We start from the raw sequence: 11199 nt of genomic DNA, 5'->3' as shown, positions 1-11199 counted from the left end.
TTAGAAATGTCAAGTAGTAGTATTAGGTGAGTCATGAGGAGATTAAGGTGAAGGCGTATTTGGGTGAGCTCTGGGGTTACTTAACTCTTTCCTATCAAGGAGGAGCGACAAGAAGAGGATATCTGTACTGCCGAGAGGAGGGGAAGCTGTGCCTCCTGCACCACATTAGGTGCAAGATGCACTAAAGACTCATTAAAACCCTTTCCTTACAGATTCCCTTAGCAAATCTGTAAGTACATAAGTAATGCCACACTGGGAAAAGACCAAGGGTCCATTGAGCCCAGCATCCTGTCCACGACAGCGGCCAATCCAGGCCAAAGGCACCTGGCAAGCTTCCCAAACGTACAAACAATCTATACATGTTATTCCCGGAATTGTGGATTTTTCCAAGTCCATTTAGTAGTGGTTTATGGACTTGTCCTTTAGGAAACCGGCCAACCCTTTTTTTAAAACTCTGCCAAGCTAACCGCCTTCACCACGTTCTCCGGCAACGAATTCCTGAGTTTAATTACGCGTTGGGTGAAGAAAAATTTTCTCCGATTTGTTTTAAATTTACACTAGTTTCATCGCATGCCCCCTAGTCCTAGTATTTTTGGAAAGCGTGAACAGACGCTTCACATCCACCTGTTCCACTCCACTCATTATTTTATATACCTCTATCATGTCTCTTCTCCAAGCTGAAAAGCCCTAGCCTCCTTAGTCTTTCTTCATAGGGAAGTCGTCCCATCCCTTCGTTGCACCTTTTCCAATTCTACTATATCTTTCTTGAGATGCGGCGACCAGAATTGAACACAATACTCAAGGTGCGGTCGCACCATGGAGCGCTATAACGGCATTAAAACATCCTCACACCTGTTTTCCATACCTTTCCTAATAATACCCAACATTCTATTCGCTTTCCGAGCCGCAGCAGCACACAGAGCAGAAGGTTTCAGTGTATTATCGACGACAACACCCAGATCCCTTTCTTGGTCCGTAACTCCTAACGTGGAACCTTGCATGACGTAGCTATAATTCGGGTTCTTTTTTCCCACATGCATCACCTTGCACTTGCTCACATTAAACGTCATCTGCCATTTAGCCGCCCAGTCTCCCAGTCTCGTAAGGTCCTTCTGTAATTTTTCACAATCCTGTCGCGAGTTAACGACTTTGAATAACTGTGTCATCAGCAAATTTAATTACCTCGCTAGTTACTCCCATCTCTAAATCATTTATAAATATATTAAAAAGCAGCGGTCCTAGCACAGACCCCTGAGGAACTCCACTAACTACCCTTCTCCATTGTGAATACTGCCCATTTAACCCCACTCCCTGTTTCCTATCCTTCAACCAGTTTTTAATCCACAATAGGACTTTTCCTCCTATCCCATGACCCTCCAATTTCCTCTGTAGTCTTTCATGAGGTACCTTGTCAAACGCCTTTTGAAAATCCAGATACACAATATCAACCGGCTCCCCTTTGTCCACGTTTGTTTACTCCTTCAAAGAATTGAAGTAAATTGGTCAGGCAAGATTTCCCCCCACAAAAGCCGTGCTGACTCGGTCTCAGTATTCCATGTCCTCAGATGTGCTCTGTAATTTTGTTTTTAATAATAGCTTCTACCATTTTCCCCGGCACCGACGTCAGACTCACTGGTCTATAATTTCCCAGATCTCCCCTGGAACCTTTTTTTAAAAATGGGTGTTACATTGGCCACCCTCCAATCTTCCGGTACCACGCTTGATTTTAAGGATAAATTGCATATCACTAGCAGTAGCTCCGCAAGCTCATTTTTCAGTTCTATCAGTACTCTAGGATGAATACCATCTGGTCCAGATTTGCTACTCTTCAGTTTGCTGAACTGCTCCATTATGTCCTCCAGGTTTACCGTGAAGTCAGTAAGTTTCTCCGACTCGTCCGCTTGAAATATCATTTCCGACACCGGTGTCCCACCCAAATCTTCCTCGGTGAAGACCGAAGCAAAGAATTCATTCAATCTCTCCGCTACGTCTTTGTCTTCCTTGATCACCCCTTTTACCCCTCGGTCATCCAGCGGTCCAACCGATTCTTTTGCTGGCTTCCTGCTTTTAATATACCGAAAAAAATTTTTACTATGCTTTTTTGCCTCTAATGCTATCTTTTCTTCGTAATCCCTCTTGGCCTTCTTTATCTGCGCCTTGCATTTGCTTTGACACTCCTTATGCTGCTTATTGTTATTTTCAGATGGTTCCTTCTTCCATTTTCTTAAGGCATTTCTTTTAGCCCTAATAGCTTCCTTCACCTTACTTTTCAACCAGGCTGGCTGTTTGGAGTTTCGTCTTTCTTTTCTAATTTGTGGAATATGTTTGGCCTGGGCCTCCAGGATGGTATTTTTGAACAGCGTCCATGCCTATTGTACAGTTTTTACCCTCTCAGTTGTCCTCCTAAGTTTTTTTTCCTCCGTTCTTCTCATTTTATCATAGTCTCCTTTTTTTAAAGTTAAACGCTAATGTATTTGACTTCCTGTGTATAGTTACTTCAAGGTTGATATCAAAACTGATCATATTATGATCACTGTTATCAAGCGGCCCCAGTACCATAACGTCCCTCACCAGATCATGCGCTCCACTAAGGACCAAGTCTAGAATTTTTCCTTCTCTCGTCGGCTCCTGCACCAGCTGCACCATAAAGCTGTCCTTGATTTCATCAAGGAATTGTTCCTTTCTAGCGTGTCCCAATGTTACATTTACCCAGTTTATATTTGGATAATTGAAGTCACCCATTATTATCACATTGCCCATTTTGTTTGCGTCTCTGATTTCTTTTATCATTTCTGCGTCTACCTGCTCATCTTGGCGAGGCGGACGGTAGTACACTCCTATCACCGTCCTTTTCCCTTTTATACATGGAATTTCAACCCACAATGATTCAAGGGTGTGATTGGTGTCCTGCTGAATTTGTAATCTATCTGAGTCAAGGCTCTCATTAATATACAATGCTACCCCTCCACCAGTCCGGTCCACCCTATCACTACGATATACTTTGTACCCCGGTATGACAGTGTCCCACTGGTTATCCTCCTTCCACCAGGTCTCAGTAATGCCTGTTATATCCAATTTTTCATTAACTGCAATATATTCCAACTCTCCCATCTTATGTTTTAGACTCCTAGCATTTACATATAGACATTTCAAAGTATGTTTGTTGTTCCTATTTGCATGATGCTTGGTACTGGACACTACTGATTTGCCATCTTTTGTCTGATCTTTAGTTGTATTTAAGGGCACCTGGCCTACCACGGTCTGTTGTGCAGCCTCACTATCCAGAAACCTTATCTTCCCTGTTTGTGAGATATCTTTGCAAGATACCTTATCCCGAACCCTGCGCTTTTGAGCGACTGTCGGCCTCTCCCCCCCCCCCCCCCCCCCCCCCCCCGTTTCTAGTTTAAAAGCTGCTCTATCTCCTTTTTAAATGCCGACGCCAGCAGCCTGGTCCCACCCTGGTTAAGGTGGAGCCCATCCTTTCGGAATAGGCTCCCCCTTCCCCAGAATGTTGCCCAGTTCCTAACAAATCTAAAACCCTCCTCCCTGCACCATCGTCTCATCCACGCATTGAGACTCCGAAGCTCTGCCTGTCTCTTGGGCCCTGCACGTGGAACAGGTAGCATTTCAGAAAATGCTACCCTAGAGGATCTGAATTTGAGCTTTCTACCTAAGAGCCTAAATTTGGCTTCCAGAACCTCTTTCCCACATTTTCCTACGTCATTGGTACCCACATGTACCAAGACAGCAGACTCCTCCCCAGCACTATCTAGATGACGCGTGAGGTCCGCCACCTTCGCACCAGGCAGGCAAGTCACCAGGCAATCCTCACATCCACCCAGCTATCTATATGCCTAATGATCAAATCACCAACTACAACAGCTGTCCTAACCTTTCCCTCCCGGGCAGCACTTGGAGACATATCCTAGGTGCGAGAGGATAGTACATCCCCTGGTGGGCAGGTCCTGGCTACAGGAGTACTTCCTACTTCACCAGGGTGATGCTCTCCTTCTAGGAGACCTCCCTCCTCCAGGGTAGCACAAGGGCTACCAGACTGGAGGTGGGACTTCTCTACAACATCCCTGTAGGTCTCCTCTATGTACCTCTCTGTCTCCCTCAGCTCCACCAAGTCTGCTACTCTAGCCTCAAGAGAACAGACACGTTCTCCAAGAGCTAGGAGCTCTTTGTATCGGGCACACACATATGACATCTCACCAACTGGGAGATAATCATACATGTGACACTCAATGCAAAAGACTGGATAGCACCCCTCTTGCTGCTGGACTGCTGACTCCATCTTAGTGTTTTTGAGTTTTTCAATAATTTAAAACTTGCTACAGTATTAAGGATATTAGCCTAATATAAAAGTATCTTTTAGTTTATATAGTATATTGTGTGATTTAGTGTTTCCTTCTTAGATGGTAATGAAATGTATTTAAAACTCTGTAAGAGCACTCCTTGCTTGTTACCCTAATTAAAATAACTGACTATAAATGAAGAGTTGTCCTAGGGGAGGGTGGGTGTTGGGCATGCATCGAGGAATAGGAATGCAAATGAGCTGCTTGTTGTAGCTCACTTGCATTCTCTATTCCATCAAACAGGCAGCCAGTTGAGCATGTGCAGAGCAGCCAAGCGTTATGCTGGCTGCTCTGCGCATGCCAAGGATGTCCGAGATCGCCACCGCTTCCCCCTCCCCCCTGCATTGAAATGACAGCTTCCCGCAGCCCCGGCCTCCCCGCCATCCTCCGCACCCCAAGGCCCCCCCTCAAAAAAAAACACTGGAAAATCTAACAAGAGGTCTGTACCTCTCCTTGGGGCTGCGCAGGATAAAACTTGGTCCAAAAGTAACAAAAAAAAATTAGGGGCACAAAAAAACGCTCAGCTTCAAAAAAACTCATTCCCCCCCCCCCCCCCCCCCAGTCTTTAACCCTGTTGCTGAACCCTGAGGAAGAGGTTTCCCTGCTCGTCCCCCCCCCCCCCCCCCCCCCCCCCCCGGCAATAATAAAAATGTCTTTTTTGGCAGTGCTTCACTCAGGTGAGAGACCTGGAAGGCTCTGAGCCAATCACAGCACGTTTAGCTCAGCTAAACACGTGATTGGCTCAGGGACTCCCAGGGCTCAGCTGAGTGAAGCACTGCCAAAAAAGAGGTTTTTATTACTGCGGGGGGGGGGGGGGGGGGGGGGGGGTAAGATGACGGACAAAATGGACGCCCATCCAGCAAAAAAAAGTCCATTTTGGCTGTCATTCCCCCCTTGCAATAATAAAAACATCTTTTCTGGCAGTGCTTCACTCAGCTGAGACCTGGAAGTCCCTGAGCCAATCACAACGCGTTTAGCCGAGCTAAATGCGCTGTGTTTGGCTCAGAGACTTCCAGGTCTCTCAGCTGAGTGAAGCACTGCCAAAAAAGACGTTTTTATTATTGTGGGGGAGGATGGGGGGGGGGGGGGAGATGAGCAGGGAAACCTCTTCAGGGTTCAGCAGCAGGGTTAACTGCGGGGGGGGGGGGGGGGGGGTGGTTTTTTTTTTGTTCCCCGATATATTTGTTTTTTGTTACTTTTGGGCCAAGTTTTATCCCGCGCAGCCCCAACGAGAGGTACAGACCTCTCATTAGATTTTCCAGCGTTAAGGCAATCGGAAAAGGTTAGTGCATCTCATTACAATAGGGTTTCCGTTTTCGTTAGCTGCTACGGAAAGTCTTTAGTGCATGCCAGGGTTTACTACTTGCTCATCAATGGCTCGTTAAGTTTAGTGCATCTGGCCCTAGAGCAGAAAAGAAATGATGGAAGTGAGAAGGGCTTTAAGCAACACTGAACTAACCTTTCCCCAGCCTCCCTTAGGTAAGCCTGTGGTCAAAGACTGAGTCAAAGGTCAGGACAGCTGGTCTGAGAATGCAGCCAATATAGTCAGGCGCGAAAGTGCAACTGAACTGTGACTGGCATTTGCAATGCATTAGGCTATTAAAGGAGTTTCAGCCAAAAGGCAGTGCTGCTGTAGTAAATGACAGCAGATAAATAGAAGCAAAACTTAAATGACCTCATACACAGTTACACCAATACTTTAAAGACTGGCTTTGATGGCAGGAGACAGACAGTAAAGTATGAAAGTGGAACTCTGGCCACCTTGTTCAGCAGGCAGGTCTTTATCTGCCCAGAAAGGTGGCTACTGTTCTACCTGCAACTCCTTGTCTTTAAGGTTATACCCACTTCACCACCTCTTATAGGGGTTATTTTTTTTTTTTCTTACTCTGTTTTACATGGTGTAGAAATGCTGTATGCTTTTTAATTAATTTTAGTACATTTATATCCCACATGTGAGCAGGCTCAAAGTAGCTTACAGTACCGATTAGGCAGCTTCATGTTATCTTTTTGAATTCCAGCACTTTTCTAAACCCCACCCACTCTGTAAAACTAATTGCTTGCTTTTTATTGTGTCCATCTTTGCAACTTCAGCTCCTGTCCTCTAGTTCTAGAGGATCTCCGGTTTTGGAACAGGTTGGCTGGTTCTTATTTTTAAAGAATTTAAATGTTAAATGTCTGTCATATCTCCACCAGGCTTCCTTGAGTGAAGAGGAGTGTCAATGTTGATGGAAGATGAGTTTCCCTTATGTCTTACAGCTTGGCCCTTTTGAGAGGTCTTGCCTGAGACAGAAAGGCTGTGCTGTAGATGAATAAGAGAGCCACATTACTGGACTATGCTAGAGTCTGGAGGCTTTGCAAAACACAGTCTACACAGAAAGACTATCTGCCTAAGTGCCCTGCATTCTATCCTTTCTCTAGGAAGATCTCAAGAAGGGAGTGGTAGATAGCTCCTTTAAAAAAAAAAAAAAAAAAGTGCAGGTGGCAGCAATAGCGTGTTACCAGTGTGTTGGTTGGTCCAAGCCTAGGAGCTCAGTTTGGTTCTGTTAACTTCTCCCTGATTGAGCCCCTACATCAGATGTTGTTGAAAGATCTTAAGCTCAAAGTGGTTTTTGTACTGGCTATTAGTGGAGCAAGAAAAAGTTTGGAGTTGCAGGCATTATAGGGACTCTTCTGGAGTTCAGAGGCAGGCGTTTTGGCCGGAGAGTTCTCTTCTTTTTCTCTTAAGGTGGCAATAGAGAAGGACGTTGGAGTACAATTGTCTGCTGCATTACATAGAGCTCTGATAACCTACTTGAATTTACAGCCAAGTTTTGGAAATTGGACAGATTTCTTTACACTCTTGAGGAGGAGAAACAAAGGAGATGTGGCGAATGTCAAAAATAGCAAGATGGCTCAAAGAAGCAGTGACCTCAGCTTACATTCTTAAAGAGCATCTGATTCTGGATGGCCTTAAGGCCCATGCCATTAGAGGTGTAATAATCTCCTGGGCATATGCATGGTTTTAGCTGCAGAGATTTGTAGGGCTGCTACTTTGACTTTATTGTATTATCTAGATGTAAGGAAGAAGAAATTTGGTCATATCTGCTAGTTTAACTTATTGGGCAGACTGGATGGACCGTACAGGTCTTTTATCTGCTGTTATCTATTATGCTAGGACTCAAGAAAAGACAACTAGCAGATGTTTCCTTTCCTCAAGTCCTAACATAGCATAATAGATGACAGCAGATAAAAGACCTGTATGGTCCATCCAGTCTGCCCAATAAGTTAAACTCATATCATAAGGTATGATGTGATATTACTTGATCTGGATTTGTCCTTACCATTTTCAGGGCCCAGACGGTAGAAGTCAAACAGCACGGGCCTTTCTATTAGCTTCCCTCTGGACCGGCCCAGAATGTGACCGATGGGTTGTGCATGCCTTCCAGCAGGTGGAGACTAAGAAAAGAAACTGTGACACTAGAGAGAGCCCTTGGCAACAAGAGAAAGATCCAGTAATCTCAGTCTCCCACAGGTGGGAAGGTGGGAAGCCCTTCAGTCTCATTCTTTATATTATATTTATGTTATGGTATATTATATTCTTTATATTTTTTCTATTTCTTGCTGTAATTCTTTTAGTTGGTTTTAATTTATTTCTTCTGTGCATCCGGATATTTTTTGTGCTGAGATTTCCTCTTTTTTTTTTTTTTTAACTCAAGCACAGCTTAAAAGAATAGCAGGGAGGACATGGGGGGAGGGACCCAGCCACCCAAGTTCGACACCCCCGAAGTGCTAAGAGACCCCCACAGGCCTCTTTTATAAAAAGCTTGTTTCTTAGAGGCAGAGGCCCATGGGGGTCTCTTAGCGCCTCGGGGGTATCGAACTCAGGAGGCCGGGGTCCTCCCTGCTATTCTTTTAAGCTGTGCTTGAGTAAAAAAAAAAAAGAGGAAATCTCAGCACAAAAAGGCAGTTTCCTCAAGCTCTTCAGGGGAAGAGCTTTTGAGGCAGGGAGAGGCAGTCACGAACCCCCCCCCCCCCCCCCCCCATAAAGACAAGCTTTGATTTTGGTTTCTGCCCTTTACTTTCTCTTTAAACGAGCAAGACAGCTTCTGTTTTCTCTCTGTGACGGTTTGCTGTTGTTTTTTCTGGCTCCTATTTTGGTTCGCAGTTGGCTTAGGCAGACACGATGGCAGAGAAGCTCCGCCGCTGTTCAGTCTGTCAGCGGCAGGGAGTCGGCTCGAGCGGTGCTTGTAAGTTTTGCACCGCGGTAGATGCTTCGTCTGAGCAGGAGCTGTAAAAATGTCGGCGCCGTTGGGGGGGGGGGGTCCGATCGGCAGTTTTAAGTGCGGTCGGGTCAGCCTCGCTGGCAGCGCCAATTTCAGCAGGAAACTCCGCCATTTTGTCTTCCCCTCTAAATGCTGCATCCCTGCCTGCTTTACCGACCTCTCTACCGGCTCTGCCTCAGACTCCTGTTTCTTCAGCAGTTGAAGGCGGCTTCCCACCTGACTTTGTGATACAAATGTACTAAGCTTTTTTATTGCACAAAGCTGCGCCAGGAGAGGCTTCAGTGAAGAGGTCTCAGGAGGGCCAAGCAGCGGCTGCTAAGCGGCCCAGGCAGTTTTGGGGGATTTAGAAGAGGATTTTCCTTCTGATTTGGACCAGGAAATGCCATCCTTGGAGGAGACATGCGTGTTTCCGGAAGGTCATTTTCCTGAGGACCTTAGTCCGCTGGAAGATGGTGCGGAGCCTCTCCCTGTGGGGGAGGATCCCTCAGTGGTGAGAATTTTTCATAAAGATGACCTGCAGGAGCTTATTTCTCAGGTTTCCACTACCTTGTGATTTGAGGAGCAGGAGACTCCAGTGGCGGAATCCAGAAAGGTATTCGTAGGCCAGGTAAGACTTTTCCAATGCATCAGGATATTAGGGACATCATTCAGGCACAGTAGGAGGTGCCGGATTTTGCCTTTCATCTTGCCAGATCCATGCTCAGGCTTTATACTGTTCTGGTTTTAGACAAGGATCTTTTACGCCCTCCAGTGGTGGATGCCGTGGTGTCTGCAGTCACTAGACGAAAAACGGTTCCCCTGGATGGTGGGACGGCTTTGAGGGGGGTTCCAGGATCGCCATATAGAATCCTTGCTAAAGAATAGTTTTGATGTTTCTGCTCTGTCAGTGCAGGCTGCTGCTATCTGTGGTTCTTTAGTAGTGAGAGCCTGTTTTCATTGGTCTGAAAAGGTCTTGGACCGTTCCTTCTGATGATTTTTTCAGCGATAGATGCCGAAGTCGCGAAGTTGGAAATGTGTTTGGCCTTTTTGGCAGATGCTCTTTGACTTGCTTTGGGCCTCTTCTAAGTCTATGGCTCTTTGCGTGGCAGCCCATCGCTCTCTTTGGCTTCGTGGCTGGTCTGCAGATGCGGGCTCTAAGTTCAAGCTTAGTAAATTTCCTTTTAAGGGTTCTTTTCTCTTTGGTGATGAGTTGGATAAGCTGCTGCGTAGCCTAGGTGAGGCTAAAGTTCCGAGGCTTCCTGAGGATCGTCCCAGGGGGCCTGGACTTGGTGTTTTTTTCTGGCTGTGGTAAGAGCCATGCTTTTTGGTACAGACCAGGCAGAGTAGTTCCGTTTCAACGATCCAAGTTTTTTTCAGAGGATTCTCTCCTTTTGGGTGGTTGTAGAAGCGTGCAGGAAACAGGAAATTCTCTCTCAACTTCCTCCCGTCCTCAGCAGTGAAGGTTTGCGGGCCCAGCCTCTGGTTAAGGTAGGAGCTCGGTTGGCAGTTTTATGGGCCCAAATTACTTCAGACCAGTGGGTTCTAGAGGTTTTTTGCGATGGGGCTCGCCTTAGTTTGCTCGTCCTTTGTCAGACGCTTTCGTGGAGTCTCCCTGCCATTCTCTGCTCAAAACCAGGGCTGTCAGGGACATTCTACGCAGACTTCACGACCTTCAGGCTATTTGTCCAGTTCCTTTGTCAGAGCAGCGTCTAGGACGTTTCTCCTTATACTTTCTGGTTCCCAAGCAAGAGGGTTCCTTCAGGCCGATTTTAGATCTCCTGGTTGTCACTTGAGCCCTCAAGGTGCCCTCGTTTCATATGGAGACTTTGCGGTCGGTCATTGTGGCGGTGCAGACTGGGGAGTTTCTGATGTCACTCGACCTCACAGATACCTACTTGCATATCCGTACTCGACCGGCACACCAATGTTTCCTTCAGTTTGCGGTGCTCGGCCAGCTTTTTCGTTTTCGGGCTCTTCCCTTCGGGCTTGTGACTGCTCCTCGGACGTTTACCAAAGTCATGGTTGTAGTAGCCGCAGCACTCAGAATGGAAGGCATTCTAGTCCATCCTTATTTAGACGATTGGTTGATCAGAGCAAAGTCTTACCAGGAGAGCGTTCAGGTGACAGCTCGAGTATTATTATTAGCATTTGTATAGCGCTACCAGACGCACGCAGCGCTGAACACCTGATACAAAGAGACAGTCCCTGCTCAAAAGAGCTTACAATCTAAATAATACAGACAGACAAGACAGTTACGAGTGAGGGAAGTAATGGGTGAAAAGGGAGGAAGGGGAGGGCAATTGTGGCTAGGAGCCAAAAGCAGCAGTGAAAAGGTGGGTTTTCAGCATAGATTTGAAGTCCCTAGGTTGGGTAGTCAGTGCACAAAAGATCCGTCTGAAGCCATCTCAGTCATTGGAGTACCTGGGAATCTGTTTTGACACGTTGCAGGGCCGTGTTTTCCTTCTGCCGGCTCGTGTCCTCAAACTGCAGTCTCAGATTCGTCACTTATTGCAGTCACCGAGGCCAGCGGCCAAGGATTATCTTCAGGTCCTGGGTTCCATGGTGGTGGCAATCGAGGCAGTGCCTGGGCCAGGGCTCAC

This window comes from Microcaecilia unicolor, chromosome 3 (assembly GCF_901765095.1).
Source record: "Microcaecilia unicolor chromosome 3, aMicUni1.1, whole genome shotgun sequence".
NCBI classification, from domain to species: Eukaryota; Metazoa; Chordata; class Amphibia; order Gymnophiona; family Siphonopidae; genus Microcaecilia; species Microcaecilia unicolor.
The sequence above is the reverse complement of the archived record's forward strand: the minus strand, read 5'-3'. Positions refer to the sequence as shown.